Here is a 16,800-nt window from a genome sequence, read left to right on the forward strand (position 1 = left end):
AGAACACATTAAATGCCTGCTATAAATACAAACAATACTTTTTTGTTATATTAAAAATTTATAATTTCGGTTGATTTTTCTCACCTTCTAATGATGATTAATAAAAACAGAATTCGTTATATCACCTCAGTTAAATCAAAGCTCAGAATGAAGGCATCATTAAGTTACCTGAAACAACAAACTATAGTTTTTATAACAGATATGAAACTACTTTACGACTTGGCGCCACTAGTCGTATCGAAGATTCTATAACGAGGACAGCTAATTGAAAACTGAACCGGCTTATTACCGGTTTTTATTTTCCATGTTCCTAAACGTTTACCTGTAAATTCCACTAGTAGAACATAGCTACAAATAAACGAACTTGGGCTAGAATATTTGAAAATAACTTGACCAACTTAGAATTATATCAGCTTATACTAAGTTATATCAGATGTCATACACCGAGCTACATCGATGACAGATAATGTTATCCAAAGGAGATTTACATTTTTCTCGGGTAAATTAGAGGCCCAAAGACATTTTCTTAACGTGAACATACATAGGTTTATATATGTTTATGAGCCCATCACAACAAAGTCACGCAACTGCATTGTGAGGCTCAACGTTTTTGTATAACACTTGATAAATGTATGCTTTTGGGCTAACCCCCAGGGCAACTGCATGAGATGAAGGAATCACACACGGGTTCAAACTGTCGGTTACCAGAATTAAATAACTATCGAATTTTCAAAGTTACCTTAACCTAATAAACATGATACTCCTGTTTCTATTATCTGTCTTAAAAGAACACCCTGTAAAATAAATTATTAATAACTGGTTAGTTTGGTTTACACGCAAAGCTACACAAGGTCTGTCTGCGCCAGATGTCTCTTATTTAGCAATGTAAGACTAAAGGGAAAGTAACTAGTCACACCACCCACCGCCAACTCTTTTACCAGCCAATAGTGGGAATGACCACCACATTATAACGCCTCCACGGCTGAAAGGGCGAGCACGTTTAATGTGACGGGGATTCGAACCCGTAGTGGTCTATAGTTGAAATGAAAACTTATTGAATAAAATTAACCTATGTTATGTTTAGTTACTGAAATCAGTCGCCAGGTTATCACCGGATTTGCTTCTTTGCAGTATAATTACACTAACTATATTCGAGCCGGATGGGTTAAAGCGCTCGACTTGTAATCTGAGGGTTGCAGGTTCGAATCCCCGTCGCACCAGAAATGCTTGCCATTTCAACCGTGGAGGCGTTATAATGTGACGGTTAATCCCACTATTAGTTGTTAAAAGAGTCACCCAAGAGCTGGCGGTGGGTGGTGATGACTAGCTGCCTTCCCTCTAGTCTTACACTGCAAAATTAGGGACGGCTAGCGCAGATAGCCCTCGTGTTGCTTTGCGCGAAATTAAAAAAAACAACAATATTCGAGGAGATTTGCCGGGCCCAAATGTCTAATCACGATGAAGGTATTTATTTCACAGGGTGTTTTTGAATGATTGCCAGACGTTTAATTTGTTGCAAAACGCTTAATGCTTCATTGTTTAGAACACTATAATCTCCATTTTGAGCTACTCTTTACACCTTAGTGAACTGATGGATCAAGTTGATCGTTTTGGTATCATCTGATTCACTCAACCAAGAGAATCTTCAATATCATTTTACTATATCATAAACCAAGAAACATTTTTGGTCTGTTAAAGGCTGAGTTCATTACCTTTTACCTTAACGTCTAGGCACAATTTATATTTTATATTTAAAATTTTAGTCAGAATTTATTAAAGCGCGTAAACTTCCAAAAATTGTTAGATTAAAGTAATTAAAATCTTTTTGTCAGTAAGTTATTTTTTTTCTTGGTGTAAAGCTATGCAACATGTTATCCGTGCTCTATCTATCAAAGGGAATCGAGCCACTAATTTTAGCGTTGTAAATCAGCTAGCTGACTCAGTGGGAATTTTTTCTAACAAGGAGTTACAGTCAATAATAAATAATAATGGCAGATGTATTAAAACATAGTAGTTACTCAGAAAATATATATATATTAGAGGAGATTAAGTTTATTGTGTGTGTGTGTCCAATTCATTTACTCGGAAACGATTTGGTAAATTAAAAAAAATTAAATGAGTTCTCATTTTTTTAAAACAAATATTATTGTACTGTGATATACTATCGTTAAATTACTAATAGAACAAAACTAGCCGTCGAGAGAAGACAAGACACATCAAACACATTGTTTGTTTTAAACATAACAATGAGAGTATTACAGCCAGCGGCCTTATTAAAAAGAAAGAAAGGAACTGTCGTAGTGCACCTGCTAAAATAATATAGACTGTACCCAAATTCTTTCAAATAAGACGTTTCTCTGGACACATCAGTTCATTCGTTTGAAGTGTTGCAGGAATAAATAACCTTTCACACTCAAAACAAAACGTGACAAGCAGAGCACAGATCGTGAAGTTTTGTGTTTAATTATGAACAAGCAAACAAAATACTCCAGCTTAGAATTACAAGTTGAATTTTACAAATCAGAGACTTATCACTTAAAAACAAGTTGGTTAAACAATGATTCTTTGTTTGTCCTTAATTAACGAATAATTCACAGTAACTTTTACATTATAAAAAGTCAAATTCCAAAGTTTACTTCATCTGAACACTTGGAGATCAGTTTTTCTTTAATAATATTTCATCTTATTTAACGATTGGTAACAAAGTAGATCACATGTAGTCATTGCAAAAGGCACGTTTTCGTTTCATATCACTTTAAATAGAAGAAAAATCAGTTTCATAGAAGTTTACAAGTTTTCGGACACTTTTTAGCTTTTCTCAAATGTTGATTGGTTTTTGAGTATCACATCCTTATAGCTCTTATCTCTTCGTGTAAAGTTTATAAACTTATGTTTTTATTTCTTTTAGTGATTTGAAATAATTATTCGTAAATTATCTCTACTATTAGCAAATGTTTGTTTTCTATTAAGCACAAAACTTCACAAAGGGCTATCTGTGCTCAATCCACCACGGGTAGATATCTCGCTGTGCCACTGAGAGGCTATTAACAAATCAACGCATAAAGAGTTCCTGAAAACCTCAACTGTTACTTTTTCTTTTTTAATTTCGCGCAAAGCCACACGAGGGCTATCTGCGCTAGCCGCTCCTAATTTGCCAGTGTAAGACTAGAGGGAAGGCAGCTAGTCATCAACACCTACCGCCAACTCTTGGGCTACCCTTTTACCAACGAATAGTGGGATTGATTGTCACATTATAACGCTCCCACGGCTGAAAGGGTGAGCATGTTTGGCGCGACGGGGATTCAAACCCGCGACCCTCACATTATGAGTCGAACGCCTTAACCCACCTGGCCATGCCGAGCCTAACTGTTACATCAGTAACTCTACATTTTAATAGTAGCAACATCCCATCTTCTAGCAATACTGCAGTAACAAAAAACATATTCTCGGTCGGTTTTGCTTTCCCTATTGTGTTTGAGTAACAGAGAAATTCTACGTCCTTATTATTATATATATACATATATATATATATATATATTTTACAGAACTAAATTAATATCATGTATAAGTTTTACTGTTAATAAGACCAACATTATTACTGATAAATGTTCACCGAAATTTCAGTTCAGTATTTTGAACATTTTTTTTCCCACAACTTCACTGCTGATGTGCTCCAACCGTGAAACCACAGTTCGGTTTTAGATAAAGCACATAAACGAGTAAACACACCAGACGATTGGTTGAAATTAGCCCGCTGGTTCCAGCTGGAGTAGTGCACTCGCAGCAATCCTAAACCTTTGCCTTGCATCTGACGTCATTGGCGCGGTCAAATTCCCTTTAAGCTGCCAAGGCATAAAATTACCTCAATGCTTCAGTCGAACTTTGTTTGAGTCAGCGTCTTACTTAAGCTAGCTACGTTCGTTACGCCACGGCCGCGTGCACGTGCATATACGACACCAGTCAAATTAGTGATAGTCACTTTTTTAGACAACTTTCAGCCTGTCAAAATAATCATTCATCGCGACGATTCGCGCTAATAAACGTGATGTGACAACGAAATAGCATGGAAATGTTAGGGACATGAACATTCACCCGTTAGAAAATGTACGTGCTTGTTTATGTATACCCCACCTGGGAAGAACAAGAACCTTAAAAGTACTTAATAGCCAAATTTGTTCCATATTAATTTCACCGTTCTCTCACAACTGTTACATGTCAAAAGAGTAATTTTCTCGTTTACAAGCTAATTGTAGCTTAGTTTGAATTTCTATCTTTTCAGTTTTTGCAACTCTGTACAATTTTTTTTTTCAGACTGAGAAATTTAAGACTCGTGTCCTCCTACAAAAAAAAAAGAAAAAAAACGGGAAGGTTGTGAAGCACCCTGGATCATAACAGAAAAGATGCTTTGTTTGTTTGTTTTTTTAATTAAGCACAAACCTACACAATGGGCTATCTGTGCTCTGCCCACCACGGGTATCGAAAACCGGTTTTTAGCGATGTGAGTCTGCAGACGTGCCGCTGTGCCACTGGGGGGGCGCGCAAAGATACTCTCATTCTCCTTTTGACAATAATGAAATCGAGGCACATGTACTCTCAGACCCAAATTCATACTGCAAAAAATATAAACTTAAAATTGATTCAGTAAGCTTCTACTATTATAACGCTAAACAATGGGTTTCGATATCCGTGGTAGACACAGCACAGATAGCCAGGTTTGTGCTTAACACCAAACAATTTTTACAGTGACACCAAGTTCAACATTGAGTGGCAATGCACTATCGAGAGTAGACATGCACTATCAGGTTCAAGATCTCACGATGAATTTTTCAGTTCCTAACGTTTCTCATCTTTTAAAACTCCTAATTAAATCATGTGAAAAGTGTAATATATGGGCATATTTAGGTTTATTATTATACATACATGAACAGTAAATGCTTCCTTCAGAAAACAAACATAACTTATACAGACGTTCTTATAATCAATTTCTTACATAACATCGTCTATTTAAAGTATGGACAGAATTATCATTGGCATAGGTATTTCGTTCCTTTAGATGATAGTTTTTTTTGGGAGTTACTACAGTCCAGTTCTAGGGAGGCCCAATGATAAATCAGTATATACAGGATTCGTGTGAACAGTTGTATACAACCATGATGTGAGTGTTAACTGTTCCTTTATTGATAAGTACTAATGGTCTAAAGAAGTTTCGAGACGGCTTGAATGGATAACAACAAATTCTTCATTACACAATTAACGCAAATTCAACTTGATGATGTACGTTTTTAGATTGTAATAAAGTTTATTGGTTTGGCTTGGTTTGTTTTGAATTTCGCGCAAAGCTACTCGAGTTTCTACCTGCGCTAGCCGTCCATAATTTAGCAGTGTAAGACTAGAGGGAAGGTAGCTAGTCATCACCACCCACCACCAACCATTAGGCTACTCTTTAACCAACGAATAGTGGGATTGACCGTCACGTTATAACACCCCACGGATGAAAGAGCGAGCATGTTTGGTGTGACAGGGATTCGAACCCGCGTCCCTCAGATTACGAGTTGAGTGCCGTAACCACCTGGCCACGCCCGGGCGAATTTCTATTGTAATTAATTTACATGATGAAGATGAAGCTTATTTAGACCAATAATTTGAACAACTTCCCACACATCTTCCACTCTATGAAGACATCGCTGTCCAAGACCACGTTTAAGCAGATCAAAGTCCTTTGAAAATGCACTTGGGAGAGAACCTGACAGATAGGCAGTTGAGTTTGTTGCGATTCCAGTTGTTTTTTTTTTCCTTTTTTGGGGAGGGGACATCTTTTTTGTGAAAACAGCTCTTAACTTCAAGGTTTATCTGGAAGTATGACGAACCTTTATCATTTTGAAGTTTTTATTCACTGTCTTTCTAACACTATCAGAATATTTGCCCATCTTCATTGCAATGCAATCTTTTGTGGTATATCGGAAGCTTCGCTTTCGCAGCCATCATATGTATACTTCAAAGAACAGAGTTGCTCTAGGAATCTCGGAGGATAATGCTGCTCCAGAATTACTCTGCAACACAGTTTAAGAACGCCCTGCCACGATAATCATTCCACTTCCATACAAAACACTTAACGGCGCTCTTCTCGAAATGTTATGTCTTTTAGATCTATACTGTTTCACAATCTCAAAATACATTAACCTTCCTCAGAAAGGGTTGTAGCCTATTCTATAATAATAAGTTTGGCTGTAATAACACCGTATGTCAAATTATCAAGAACTTGTAATAAATCAAATGCAAACATTCAAAATGTGTCTACAGTACCTAATAAATGTAATTATTCCCCTTTAACTTCAGATACAACTGTGATCTTTCTTTGAATCGCTCTTAAATATATATATATATATAATACGATCATGCCATTAAAAAATGCCCATAAGCAAGTGCAAAAGATCTAAGTATTACGATTTACAAGTGATTTGTGTGCAAAGTGTCATTAACCTGTACAATTTAACCGACTGTAAATATATTATCGACATTAAGATATAAGAGGAATGTTAAGATATTCCAGAGTTAAATTAGTGGAGGATTTGTTTCAGAACGTACTGAACCATGAACTGGTCCATGAAGATTTCTTCTTGATTATGGTGTACAATTATACTTAACATGAGTAGACAAATTGTGATGGATCTGTAGAGTGGGATAGTGTCTTAATTTTACTTTGTATTCCTTACCCGCTCTATAGATGGTTGTTAAAATAAGACTCGTAACATACTGATTTAAACCAGTTAAAATATTGCAGGTGATCCACATATAGAGAGTGGTTTGTTTTTTTGTTTGTTTTTCAATTTCGCGCAAAGCTACACGAGGGCTATCTGCATTAGCCGTCCCTAATTTAGCAGTGCAAGACTAGAGGGAAGGTAGTTAGTCATCACCACCCACCGCCAGCTCTTGGGCTTCTCTTTTACCAACGAATGATGGGACTGACCGTCACATTATAACGCCCCCACGGCCAAAAGGGCGAGCATGTTTGGTGTGACGTATAGAGAGTACATAGAGCATGAAAAAAACAAAGATGATATACCCTAGCTAGTGTATCACCTCTAACTGTGTCGATTTCCTAATAAACATTTCCTTGTGAAAATTATTCAGGTACAAATCTCGTTACGAGAGAACCTGATAAACAAATATCGAAATTCGACAAAATATATAAAGTTGTGGTAAAGTAGACAAACAACAATTTATAAGTATAACGTTCTTTCAAAACATGTTGTATTTTCCACCATAAATAAATAACTTCATTATGCTTTATAAATCGTTTTCTGACAACTTATTCTTATATGACTGTAATGTGCTTCTTTACTCAAGAGTTGTATTTCAAAGTAACGGTCTAGAACAAAGAACTGTCAAATTCATATTGGAATACTTGATTACAAAACTTTCTTCAAACAACATTTTCAATGTTTGTACTTCAATGAACATAATTTTTAACCCATCGAATGGCTATAACCTGGACAGAACTATGTAGAAATGGCTGTTGAAAAAAATTGGCTTAGCAAATTTTAACTTCGACGAATAGATATGCGTTTTTCCAAATGATATTATTATAATTTATTGTATTATTAGAATATTCAGTTTTTGTAACAAGTTGTTGAGTATGTTATGTTGTAACACAGTGCTCAGTAATACTATACCATATCACGTTGTCCATTGATACCTCTATATAATATGACACACACTGAACGTCTTCCTTTGCCTTTGACTGTTCATGTGACTTCCCTATTCCTCTCTACAATTCCGCAAGCCACCTTAGTAGTACAGTGGTATGTCTCCGGACTTGCAACGCTAGAAACCCGGTTTCTATACCCGTGGTGTGCAGAGCACAGACAGCTAACAAACATTTCTAAATTAGAGTTCTATTTGCACAAGAAGTTTTAGCTTCAGCGTATTTTTCTTGCTCCAAGAAACTAGCATCAATTAAGATTATTTCAAAAAAATCAAGACCGGGCGTACGTTACCTGGACCTCAATATTCTCTGAACTGGCCGTTTAGGTAAGGTGAGTATAGGGTAGAGCTCTGATTAAAATATCAGATACTCTATCTAATAACAATTTAGGTAGAGATTTCAGTCGATTGGAAACTATTATAAATCACACCAATACACCAACAAACTACACAGTTCAAAATCAGCCTCACGTAAATATAGTTTCCATACTGATCATTTCACCAACTGGAAACAGTATCAAATGTTTCACTTTGAACAACACTAGAAAATAAGACAAGATGTATTTCCGTAGAATCCCCGAAAATGTTATGTTTCAAGAGTAAGTGAAAACGTTAAAGTGTAACAAATATTTTTCGTTTCTTGCTGTTGAAGTTAATATATCATGCTGAGTTGTAGCCCTCATAGTGCATAATAATTCTCGTGATTCATGGAATTCTCATGTTTTATTGACGTCATGACAGTACAGATTGCAATGTGAAGCGTCCCTTATATAACATAATGTTAGTGTCTACTGACTGAATAACAGACAACTACTACTCTATGGTGATTAAAACAGGTGATCCCTCTAGACAGCCTTCGGGCCCTATTCGGAGAAAAAAAAAGAAAAAAAAACCTTCTTCATTAAAACTCTTGAACTGACCCTGAGCCGTATTCAAGTTGTTGGTTTAAGTGAAAATCTCCTTTCTCCCTTTTAAAGAGCATAGCAGAGAGCAAGGGAATACCTCCTTTTAACCCAAGCACCAATTGAACTTTGTTGACGTCATACGCCGTTTCCTTTAGTGTTTCAATCCACTTTTGTTTCAAACTACAATTCTATACTTTTCAGAATTCCACGCTCCTCAACTTCCTCTCACGACCACGCCTTCCTCCTATATTACAGTCCAAAACTCTCTGTCTTTGATTTCATGAAGGCCTGCGCTAGCAGTTGGAAATATCGTCCTCAAGTTGACAGACACATGCAGAGCAGTAAAGTTTGTAATCCAACACCAAATACTTGTATAAAGAAGTTTGAGCACGATTTTCAATTTCAATAACTTGGCTTCATCTTTTTCTTCATTTCCATGTCATCAAATGATTTTTACTGTAAAAAAGTTTAGGTACCATTTACACTAAGAAATAGCTTAGCTTTCGTTTGTTTTGTTGAATTTTGTGCAAAACTACTGCACGTCTTTCTGTTTTAGCTGTTCCTAACTTCGAGTTGATAAAGAGAAGGAAGCTAGTTAACACCATCCACTGCCAACTCTTTATCAACTAACAGTGCTGTTCTCTATAACGCCCCTACGAATAAAGTCGCTAGCATGGTCGGTGACGAGTTTCGATCGGACAACCCACGGATTATGAGTCTAATGTTTCAATCATCAATTCATTCCCAACCTAACTAGTTTCCGAATCTTTCGGGTTCGTAATAAATAATTTAAAGAAAAAACTGCCTCTCTGATAAGTAAACATTTACTTACCAAAACCTAATTCAACAAGCTTTAAATAAAAGATTCTGAATTAAATACATCACAGGAAAGACTGATTTGGAGACATCTGAGTAAAAAGTAAGAAATGGAATTTTCACTGTCACTGAAAACAAAAGCAAAAGCTAGGATGTTTCACTCTTTATATATGTTTATAATGTTAGCTTTTATTTACCTTTCGTATAATATCTGCAATATTTTTATTTACCCTTCATATAATATCTGCAATACTTTTATTTACCCTTCGTATAATATCTGCAATACTTTTATTTACCCTTCATATAATATCTGCAATACTTTTATTTACCCTTCGTATAATATCTACAATACTTTTATTTACCCTTTGTATAATATCCGAAATACATGAAACGTAGATGTCATGGACAGTACACTGACAGGTCTGTTGTCGTCTTTTTTGTCTATTTTACTAAACTCCCTAATATATGGAGTTTTATAGCTAGTTCGACCTATCAAAACTATGTAAGCTGTAACTGTTAGTACTCGTATATTATACAATAGTGGTAAAAAAACTGATCTAAGAAAATCAAAAATTCGTACCAAAAGTTTACTCTTAATTTTATATATAAGCATTTCTGGCTTCTGTTTCTCCATAAATCATCAACTGTTTAATAAACGCGTTATTGTGTTATGCTAACTAGATTTGTGATCAACATCGGTTTGGTTGTTTGTAGTTAAGTAGAGCTATAGGCTATCTGTGCACTGTCCAGCCTTGGGTATCAAAACTCGGTTTCCACTATTATAAGTCCACAGCCATGCTTCTGTGCCATTAAGAGGCGTCTACATCGGTAAAAATATATTAAAATCAAAGAGAACATTTTGACTACCCAAGTAAGCCTTCTATTACAACAACAGACAAGCTACGGGACACATATTTCTTGAAAATAATTTACAGTGTGCAAAAATTTAACATATGCACTCTTACATAAGTGAAATCATTTTCATTGAAATCTGTTATGCTTAAAATGTTGACGACCACTGGCTATAAATATCTCAAACCAATCGTGACGTGAGAGCCTTACAGATCGTTCTAAAACCCAAAAGTAATAATAAAAATGTTCATTAAACAAAATAATAATATGATATAAGTAATATTGTTTTCTTCCTAATTTGTGACAAACTTCTTACCTGATAGAAACAGTAAATATTATTTTCTAATTCTGCGTAGCTGAAATACGGAAAGTCCGTCTATTGAAAACAAAACAACTTTCATGAATTTTAATTTCTAATTCTGCGTGGCTGAAATACGGAAAGTCCGTATATTAAAAACAAAACAACTTTCATGAATTTTAAATTCGCAAATCAGTGTTATTTAAGTTTGTGAAGCGTTCAGAACAAAATAACGAGGTATTTTTTCAGTTACTTGTCGGCCTGGCATGACCAAGTGGTTAAGGCACTCGACTCGTAATCTAAGGGCCCCGGGTTCGAATCCCCATCACACCAAACATGCTCGCCCTTTCAGCCGTCTGGGCGTTATAAGTGACGTTCAATTCTACTATTATTCTGTTAAAGAATAGCCCAAGAGTTGGCGGTGGGTGATGATGACTAGCTGCCTTCCCTCTAGTCTTACACTGCTAAATTAGGGACGGCTAGCACAGATAGCCCTTGAGTAACTTTGCGCGAAATTCAAAACAAACATTTGAAAATGAAACTCTACACAATACTTAGATACTGGTTCACTTTGTGACAATGTTCTTCCTTAGACCTTTTTTTCCAAGCTAAAACATTAATTCTAAACCTGAAAGTAAAAACAAAGTTACACAAACGTTAAATTGTGTTTATCCGGATAAACAAATAATCATCAGTCAAATCCGGTTCCAGATGTTGACCTCTCTCATATGCATGTGCAGCTAAGCAGTTTCTTTCAGTAAATATAATACATTTTTTAATGAACTGCTGAAGCTATGTTCAATAAATACGTTAGGCATAAATTCACTTATAATTCACTTATAACTTGATTGCCTCTAATCTGCAAACCAAATACATTTTTTAGTTTTTGCTCTAAGTTTATTAATATTCGAAAAGTGTTGTTGGTGCCACCTATATAATAAGAGGTGAGTGCATGTGTTGATTAAAGCACACCTACAACAAGGGTCTAATGATAAAGGTGTAATTCACCTGTCTAGAGTAAGTGTAACTATATTAGCCTGTGAGCTGAAGATTTTCTAATATGTTCAAGAAATTCACATCAGTTTAACAACTTTGCAGACCAATTTTAGGGTAATTTGAATCGCCGATTTCAAAAGTGTAATTTTTCTGGATCCTACAGTTGCACACTAATGCTCCAGAAGGTTCATATTAACCTTTTTACGCGGACTAGAGGGTTTTCTGACTGTGATCCAGCATCAAAAATCAGGTTATAAGGGCAGTTTCAGGATGTTAACTCATGGATGGACCATTCTAATGTATTATTAATGGGTTTTTTTTTTCCAATTTGTTTAGCATTGACTCTTTTTATGGCAAATAAAAATTGCACATGTAATGTAAAAGAAGTGATACAGGCAAATAAATGTTCAAGTTCCTTTATTCGATGCCATTTTGCCAACATTCTTATCCAGCTTTTAAATACCTAATTTTTTGATACATGTTTGACATTTATAGGATGTTTGTGGCAGTAAAGTTACCAGTAAATCATGCTGAGCATAAACTCCCCAAAAGGAATATTGTGACTTATCAAAACTTGATAATTAATTATTGTATCTATGTTTCTATAGATCCAGCTAAACCCTCATTTTAAAAGGCAGACAATCACTTAATTCTCTTTAGTTCAACTTGATGTTCTAACTTCCAGTTTCTTAAGTATCTTTATAATAATTCAGCAAAAAAAGTCAATTTTTTATGTTTCATGTAAAAAACGTATTTTACGATACATGTTATCAGATTAACCCTCCAAATAACTTTCGTCATCAGAGTCTGAAATAATGTCATTATTCTAAACCACATCAGTTGGTCCAGGCTGGTTTCCACAATACTCTTTACGTTAAAATTTTCCTTGAGTACACCCGTTTGTTTGTTTTTTGTTTCTTACATGATCATGAAATGTGTTTAATTATGAAGTCTGTGGCAAATGGAACACAATCCCATAGCACAGATATAATACCCTTTTCAATGCGCCATCCAAAAACGATCTGGACATAAAGCAGCTGTTGTCTGTTGTAGTCTTGTTTGTTTGTTTGAAATTAAGCACAAAGCTACATAATGGACTATCTGTGCTCTGCCCACCACAGATATCGAAATCCGGTTTCTAGCGGTGTAAGTCCGCATACATACCACTGTGCTATTGAGGGGCACGTAATTAAAAAAATAATTTTAAAAATAGACTTACACTGTCTCAACAGTAAGCTTGAAGACTTATGACGTTAAATTAGGCTCTTGTTCACTACGTTAAGCACAACACTGATAGACAATGACAGTGTAATGCAACTTCGTAGTTTAGCCCTATGAATGCAGTCAATAATAGCTTCCTTTTTTTTTGAAGGGGGGTACTATACCATCAGTCTTGTATTTGAATATTTCATAACTCAGACCATTCACAGTATGTATGTGATCCTCACGATATAACTTTCAGACAAACATCTCCAATGTTGACAAGTGAATGCTTTCCAGCTGTCCATTTTTGCCAGTTGCCTAAAATACACTGGTAATCACTGTTTCCAATCATGTTATTGACTGCCTTGACTCTTCCCCTCTCTTTGAAAAGACTGACGCTATCGCAACCTGTGAAACATTGTAAGCTTACCTGGGCATCTCACGCAGATTCTACAAGATGTATTGAGATGGTATTCATGTGAATAATTCTAAAGTCTGGTCATAGCCTCTTGTGCATGTATAGATTGCTGTTTATCTTCTAATTGAATGCAGTAGCAAGGATAAATACATCTGTATCTTGACTTTGGATCATGATGTTGGCATACTCCTTCCCAGTATGATTGGCATACAGAATCAAACGTGTGTTTACTTCCTCATGAACACAGCAACGCTTCTCCACTGCCTTGATATCCAATTTACCATTACTGACCTCAAGCACATGTCCATGAGCTATGAGCACTTCGGTATTTTTTCCTATAAATCACTCAATGATGCCAAGTAGATGATGTGCTGAGTTACTGAAAAAACGTTCATGTGAACAACGGCAGAGGTCTTCACGTATTCATCAAAATTCCCATCACCTTATTTCCCTAAACACCATGTCAAAAATTGAAAATATGAAATGAAACAAAGATTTGAAGAACATCAAACACATTTGCAGGTGAAGGCCACAGGCCATTGTCGTTAGTAAGTTATCCAAAACGTTTTTCAAAAACAGTGAAAATTTATATTCTATTTATTCTTGGATAAGGGTCTTGAGGCTTTCAGAAAACTTTCCTCCAAATCACTATTAGTCTTTATAGACTTATAAACTAGATTTATAGACTTGTGCCTACCAGCCTCCATACTAGCAGCACATGGTTTAGCATAAGGAGTAATTCTAGTAGAAGGCAGATTGGTTGACCTCATTTATCCCATCGCTGACCTCAGCAGAAGCTTAGGGCTCTGCTGCTCCAGCTTAGGGGTAGCAGAGCGTAAGTTATCTTCGGGAGATTCATTGCATTCTTGGCTTTCTCTAACGGTTTCATTTTTCGCTCTTGCAATTATTGTTACATCTGCAAAGTTAACATTGTACTTACGATGGTACCCAAAGCCTAGTCATTCAAGACTTTTTCAAACAAACAATGAACTATAAGAGTCAGAGAATGGGTACACATGGTTAAAGGAATATCTCTCTTCTTGTTATCTATGATAGGCCACTGTTTAACACATTCGCAAATTTTCTTGAAAACTGTAAATGAAAAACTTCTATAATTACTTTTTTTTTACACAGTAACGTGAACACAACATCTGGCAATGACTACATTTATTCTAATCTAAATATACTCGATCCTCTGTTGTCAAACCAAAAGTTAACATTTCTGACTATGGCTCATAAACTATATTGCTTAATCATAAAATCACCGATATGACCCATATCCATCGAAGTTTTAAATACATTTTTCTAAACCATTTCTGCACCAAACTGCTTGTGGACCCATGATTGTTCGTTACCTAACGCTTAATAAGCATCCAAATATAGAAATAATACCATCAATATTGCGGTTACTCCTACTAAGTATTGTTGGGATCTCCTACGTATTGCCCTCAGTGACTCAACGATATGTCAGTGGGAGTTACAAAACTACAAACTGAGATTCTACAACAGTGGTGGGCACAGCAGAGATATACCATTGTGTAGCTTTGTGATTAACGACAAAACCTTAGGTATTACAGAATGAGTGAAATGACTCAAAGTGTTTGATTGGTTCCTTCCACTAAGTGTTGTAAAAGGTAAAAACATAACACTACTCAATGCAATGCAATATGCATACTATCCCCCATAGTAAACGGTATAAAAATAAACCGCCAATTTTAGGGTTAATAAGTTAAAGCACATCCTTTATACCGAAAAAAAAAACGAAAATCATTTTAAATTCAGAAGTGTTCAGAGACCTCACGGAACTTTCGGGCATGTGATATATATCTGAATCGAACTGTAAGGCATCATTAGGTCTACTAAATATCGAAATTCAAGAGTATTAAAATATTATTGTAAGCAGATAGAGAACTGAGAATTTTCCAATCATGCATAACTAAAAAAATCAATGGATCACAATAATCTGTTGAAATGCATCTCTAGTTATTGCATTTAAACGACCAAAACAATATTTTCCAAAACAGGTCGAGAGTTAATACTTTCTTAGAACATCTGGTTTTCCTAAAACTCGACTCACTAAACTGTATACGAATTCCAACACGAACAAAGTATCAACAAAAGATGAGACACACAAGTTTATCACCCAACTTGAAACAACGCAATACATAACTAAAAAAGTTCACAAAAAAACTGTGATAGGTTGCACGCAAACCTAACACGTCATTCTAATTCCTACAGCTTTTCCTGTTTAAAATGATGGCTTCGATGGTTCTCTGAATATAACATGGCGTGATTTAAGTTTCCAAGTGCTGTAATTCTTGTTCAGCTTATCTTAGCTTAGTAATCATGTTTTTATTATTTCTTGTTTTTGTTTGTCTTCATTAATATTTCATCTTGAAACACCTTCCAGTCCAAGCGTTGGACATTCAGAGCCCCACTTTACATGGCATGAGGTTCAAGGGTGAAATTCTCAACAGAAAAATTAGTTTGGTGAAGTGAGCCTCTTTTTGAAAGAGAAAAACACAATCTAAGTGTAAACACATAAAACGATAAATCAGCTTAAATAATCCCCGGTACTAGTACAGCCTTAAACAAATAACTTGTGGTACTCAGGCTATATTGACCAAAGGAAGATAGGTTTGAATTTTTTTTAATTTTGAAAAAAAAATGAAATAAGAAACACACCATCCTGAATGAATCCTTCCATGATAATAACATTTAAAATAAAAATGTTGTTTCTTGTGCTCGAAAGACATACCAGAACCTACTCTACAACATGAAAAATATATTCACCTGTACAAAGAAATGTTTAAAATCGCGATAAGGAAAACAAACATGAGCATTTCAAACCAACTTACCTCGAACATGAGATCAAAAGATCATTTAGCTACAACGTTGATTACTTTTATTTTCTTTCAGCAGTTCTAATTACTTCTTCGTAGTTTCGGAAGTCCTGAAACAGTACTTAAAGGTAATCTTATAACATTTAGTTTGTTTTGAATTTCGCAGAAAGCTACACGAGGGCTATCTGCACCAGCCGTCCCTAATTTAAAATCGTAAGATTAAAGAGAAGGCAGCTATCATCATCACCCATTTCCAACTCTTGGGCCACTCTTTTACCAACAAATAATGGGATTGAACGTAACATTATAACGCTCTCACGGCTAAAAGGGAGAGTATGTTTGGTGTGACGAAAATTCGAACTCGCGACCCTCAGATTACGAGTCGAATCCCTTTACCGCAAAGCCATGCCAGGCCTATTACATATGGAGTGCCTTAACCGCCAGGCCATGCCAGGCCTATTACATATGGAATAAATGGTTGATCAAATCGGTATAAATTTTGGTGTATAGAAAGAATCTTCTAGAAATTAGGATTTTCTCTCTTTTTTTGTAGATTTTAGAGACTGATTTCAGTGCTTCTCAACTGTTCATGCTCACCCGCTAATGTAAATTTAATTTTTTAAACATTTCCATGCTTTTTACTGCCATACTTTTACCTCACCGGAAATTATAAAGTCTACTAAATGAAGAGTCTGTCGAATATTCATAAAATTTACGATGTTCAGTTTTTTAAAAAATCATTTTTTTCTACTGTGCGACAAAACG

General features: G+C 35.5%; 1 protein-coding gene across 1 annotated transcript in view; it reads right to left on the reverse strand.

Moving 5' to 3' along the window:
- The window catches only part of LOC143251577 (uncharacterized), a 244,805-nt gene that overhangs the window by 185,283 nt on the left and 42,722 nt on the right, over nucleotides 1-16,800 (reverse strand). The window lies entirely within an intron of this gene.

The sequence above is a fragment of the Tachypleus tridentatus genome, chromosome 6, assembly GCF_004210375.1.
Source record: "Tachypleus tridentatus isolate NWPU-2018 chromosome 6, ASM421037v1, whole genome shotgun sequence".
Lineage (NCBI taxonomy): Eukaryota > Metazoa > Arthropoda > Merostomata > Xiphosura > Limulidae > Tachypleus > Tachypleus tridentatus.